Below are 5,711 nucleotides of genomic sequence, written 5' to 3' on the forward strand. Positions count from 1 at the left end.
GTTCAAATTATTTAGTTAAAACACTATAAGCTATAACATCTTTTACAAAATTTAAAAAAAAAATAAAAGTGATTGACATTTAATCAACTTGTCTTGCTAAATAAAATAAAGTAAAATCTCTAACTCTGTGGAATAATTTAATCTATGCGATGCTTTTCTTCTCGATATTTTTAATTTATATTTTTTATAAGATTTTCATCGTGATTATTTTTTATTCACAATTTCTAACATTGCAAGAAATTGATAATTGCAAGAAAATTTATCAAGATAGATTAACGGTGACTAGAATTTGTTGATAAAATTTTGTCAACAAATAAAAAAATATATTGATAACTATCAATTATTACAAATTCATTCATCTATGAATAATTATTGGTAGAAAAGACTCATTAATAATCATTGGTGGATAATTATAGACATATTTTAGTCATAAGTAAAATTTGTCAATAAATATTATTATTGAGTATTTTTCTCTTAATTTTCTTCTTTTTCTTTCTTTCTTTTTTCTTCTTCTTCCTACTCCTTTCTCTCTTTTCTTTTTTCTTCTTCGTCATCATTACTGCTTTTACTCCTCTTTCTCATTCTCTCCTCCTCTATCTCCACCTTCTACAATACTATTGTGACACTGTCATTATATCTTGATTATCCTTTTGTCTTTGACTTTTATTCTTTTTTCTCCTCATTCTCTTTTTTCGTCTTATCTATTTCCACTTAATTTATAAACCACTTAATTTATAAAAAAATATTGAATTTGACAAAAAAATTAACTTCCATCTATTGATGGATTCTATCTCTAAAAAAAGTCATCACTCAAAGATTAATTATCAATAAATTTTAAAAAAAATAATTATCAAATAATTTTACTATGTAATGAGATTTTTTTCAGTTGATGTAACTTCGATTTTTTTTTCTTCTAAACATTGATATGTATTATTTTATAGTTGATATAGAGTGTTGAAATTATTTATAGTTAATATTTTATAAAAATAATTTACCAAATGTTAAATAGCGTTATTTTTCAAAAAATATTAACTAAATATTTTATTATAAAAAAATATTTAAATAATAACCAATTTTAGAAAAAAAAATAGTGGATTACAATAACTAATTTATATACTAAATTATAAATACAAATTTATTAGTCTTTAAAATAGTCATTATTTTGAATAAAAAATTATAATTAATTTATGAATTAAAATATAAAAAATAATATTATTCACTAATTTTTTTGCCATAAAAAGAATTAGTATTTAAATTGGTCATTAATTAATATTAATGACTGGTAATATTCAACTATGTAATTATTTTATTATGAATTATTTTAATTTTTTATAAAAATTAATTATCCTATAATAAAGAAAAGAATTCAACTACTATACGTAAATAAAATGGAAGGAGCAGAATGTTTAACTTTTAAAATGTCCAATGGGAATGGTTACGGGTTTGAATTTTTTATGGTTTTCGTTCTAATAATTTAGCCTATTGCAAGGAAACATCCAATCGATAATGTAGCCATGGGAATGAGATATCAGTTTCAGTGCTAAACTCTTCGGACATCCATGAATTACCTCTACTTGAATAATGGTAAACTCATAATTTATAAATTTTATGATGTCGGTGTTTTATTCTTCAACCAATTTCAACACCAAATAAAAATTGTATTATACGATGGGCTGGTTAGTACACGGTAAGATGAACGGTCAATTGAGGGGTACGGCCAATTGAGATAAATAATTATTAATGGACGGTTAATAAGTACGTTGACGATAATAATGATAAATTAATGAATTTGATTATCATAAATTATATAAATATAAGTTTGATGTCGAGAGACATGATTCGAGGCACATAATTCAATTTATTAATAGCTTATTAAAAAATATATTTAATTTAAGTGTGAGAGTATCTTTTACAAATAAAACACTGATAAATTTGAAAAATACAGGTAAAGAGACGTTGAACGATCTGTGATACAGAGTAAGCAAAACAGCACTATCGTTGTTACAATTTCAAATGTTGATTCATCATTCTATCTCAAGACACTGCCCCTGTAAGAGATCACACTGATCTCTTACAAACAAAGCATTATAAAGTGTATATATGTACATAAAATAATTTTTTTTTATCAGCATTCACGTTGTTGAATATAGCATTTCAATTCAATCAAATAGAATAAATTGTACATGTAATCTTTCATTTGGTTTCTCTGATTTTGGCAATGTTAGAGTAAATTGTTGATATGTACAGTTAAAATGTTACAAAGCACATAGTTATTTAATAATCTAAACTAAGAGACACTGATTAAATGATTATAATTAAAACGACTTCATTAAATTTGAGCTGGAGGGTAGAGATTCCTTTTCTTTGGCTTTTTTTAGAAAAGGAGGAGATTTACCAATAAAATTGATTTGATAGAGTAAAAGAAAGATGAGCTATTTCTTTCATCGACCCTGTATTTCCTAAAGCATATTTTTCTTTTAAATCACATGAAAAATCACTTTTTTTCGCTCCTTTTTTTCCTTTTTGAAACGATTTAACATCACTTTCCATTTTAAGAAAAAAATATTCCAAATACTTGTTAGTTGGCAGAAAAAGAAAGTGATGAGAGGAAAAAAAAGTTTAATTGAATAGAAATATTATGAAAAACCAATACTGTGGTGTTGACATATAATTGGTAGGGCGGCATGAAAATGCACCACGTGTTGACCTAAAGGTTTTTGTTGTGGTGCGTTCATGCAAAATAAAGAACCCTACGTGTCAATTTGACGATTAATTCCATCATCTTGACCTTACCTTGGAGAAGACAAGACAACAGACATTGCAATGGACATGCAACATCGTTTTGTGTTGGGTGGTGCTAATTAGGTCACTTAATTTGGTTTTAAACTATAAAAGGAAACTATAACATCCATTAGTATGTCATGTCAGCTTTTTTTATTATCCACACATTCAAACTCATTCTTCAACACTAGTCATTGCCAACCAAAACCATGTTAATGAGTTTCCTGAATCCAATAACGATGGATGGTAGCTCTTAATGCTCTCCTTTTTATCCCAAAATAAATTGTTTAACACGTTACCACGACAAGAAAAGTTGTTAATCTTTCTTAACTTTTCAACATTTATAAATTTAATTTGCTTCACCAATTCGTGGCATGTTATACAAAATATTTCTCAATATTAATTATTAAAAAATAAATTTTAAGTCTAATTTAATTTTACAAGATTAAAATTTATAAGATAAAATTTATGTTTACTATAATATAGTATAAATTTATTTTTTAGTTAACGTAAGATATCTAAAACATGTGCTTATATATATATATTTATTGTGTATGAAATTAAATATTAATAGATAGTGAAATAATAAGTGATATAATAAATTTAAAAAATAATAAATATCACTAGATTAGGTTTGAGATAACTTTTATACCACCTTAAGAAGTATATTTTAAACCTAACTCAATCCCAAAAATTGGTTTGTGATGCGAAATTTGCACTCATTTATATATATAAAATTTGTTTTATATTTAGTTGATATGAACATCCCTCGTACAAAAAAAATATACATATCAAATGTAAAACTATTATCTTATGACAATTAACACAATAATTCCAACAAACAACAAATCTCATTAAAATATACTTTGAACAAAACTAATAAAATATTAAAATATAAACTTTAAATTTAATTCTCTCTAACATTAATGTTCAATTATTAACTTATACACCAACAAAACGAGTAGAATAACCAATATCATAATTCACATGTTGCATGACTAATAGTGAATTTGTTAATATATGGACGGTATAATATTAATTATCTTATAATAACTCATATCGTCTAACATTTTTAGTTTGTAAGATTTAATATATATTTATGAGAGTGGATTACATTGAGACAATTTGCATTTAGAGGAAGCTTTATTCTGTATTTCCTATTGCACAATTGGGACCTCCATGATCCACCATCTAAGTTCAACGCTAGCATTCCGTCAAAACAATAAAAAGTTAGACACTAACAAATCGAAAAAATGAAATACAAGAGAAATTCAGCTTTTTGCATGCATATTAATTGGCTCCACAACTTCTTAAAAAGAAGATAAGTTGTTTTATTTTGCGTCCACGTAAAAATATACTTGCATAACCATAAAACAAAGATTATGCCCATAAATAGGGGAGCAAGACGAATATTGTGTTTGCCACTACATTCCCCTTAATGGTGCCAATAATTTCTACGAGAGTTCAAAGACAATATGTATGCAAATGTACAAAATGTAAACATGTACCTATAAATAAAACAACTATATACTAATATTGAATATTCTAGAGGGAAATTAATTATGAGGCATGTAATCAATGTTACTTAAATTTATATATAAAAGACAAAAAAATATAAATTCATTATAATAAGTAATGAAACATTTTCCTTGTAGTGTAATTAAAATCTTAATATAGTAAGAATTGATAATTTAAGTGAGTTTAGATTTAACATTAAAAAAGAATGAAAACATTATATAAAAATGAAAATTAACAAACACATAGTCTTAAAATTCTAGATTAGAATTGATGTCAATACCTTAATTATAAGTTGAGTTTATAAGTGTTTTTTTTTTCATTTAAATTTACTTGAAAGATTCATTAATAGTATCATAATTGATGATTAATCTTATTATTGCATGACTGAATAAACATCCCATTCTCTCTTGAAAAATCCATTAATAAATTTAATTTATTATTTTTCTTTCGTCTGTATTAACATTTATGTCAAATTAAGCATATGGAAGAATATTTTATTACAATTCACCAATCTTTATTATATAAAAATTAAATCAATATCTTCACGACTTATGCATACACTTTCATGTTTAAAACATGTCCTTTAAACTTTGAAAGAACATATTTTTTTGAACGCAATATTGTTCAGAAAAAAGATGGGAAATGAAAATGAAATATAATCTTTAAACAATTGACCAAGCATTATACAGTGAAGTCAACTTTCATTCAATAATAGAACACCTACCCAGTGGTATATATATAAAAGGCATTGTACACATAATTAAAGTGAAAATATAGAAATAAAACTATATCAATTCATTAATTTTCCAAAAGATAGCATATAGAAGCAATTGCAATTGCACATTTAAGAAAACAAATTTGAACTTAATGCTTGCATTTGAACTCAGTTGGCGTAGTGAATTATTTATTGGTCGAAATCTAAAATTTAACCTCCCTGGATCAATCAAATTTCAGAGTTTACTTATTACATAACAGAGAAATGAAGATGTGTTAATTAACAAAAGATTTAGTGTTATGCTTTTATTCCTTAGTTTTAGTAAATTCGGTCTTAGTTTCCCAAACGAAACAATTAATCTCTTAAATTTTAAAAAATGAAATATTCTGCTGCTCAAATGCATCATTTAGGGACATATTTTGTCTCTCAAATAAATTGTTTAGAAACTAAAAGTGTAAAATATCTCAAATTCCTAGGATAAAATATTGTATATAACTTTTATTATGGTTTATATTATCTTATTTATTATAGAATTTTCTTATATTATCTTTTTATTGAAACGTCATATTACGCGAACATATTCAAAATTTCTTCACAATTTTTTTTATTGACATTAAGCTACAAAATATTTTTATTCCGCTTACGTATATTTATTCAGGATTCTCTTATAACATTAGATTGAAAAAGTAGCAATTAA

Source organism: Vigna umbellata, chromosome 1 (assembly GCF_029865625.1).
Source record: "Vigna umbellata cultivar VRB3 chromosome 1, Vumbellata_1.0, whole genome shotgun sequence".
Lineage (NCBI taxonomy): Eukaryota > Viridiplantae > Streptophyta > Magnoliopsida > Fabales > Fabaceae > Vigna > Vigna umbellata.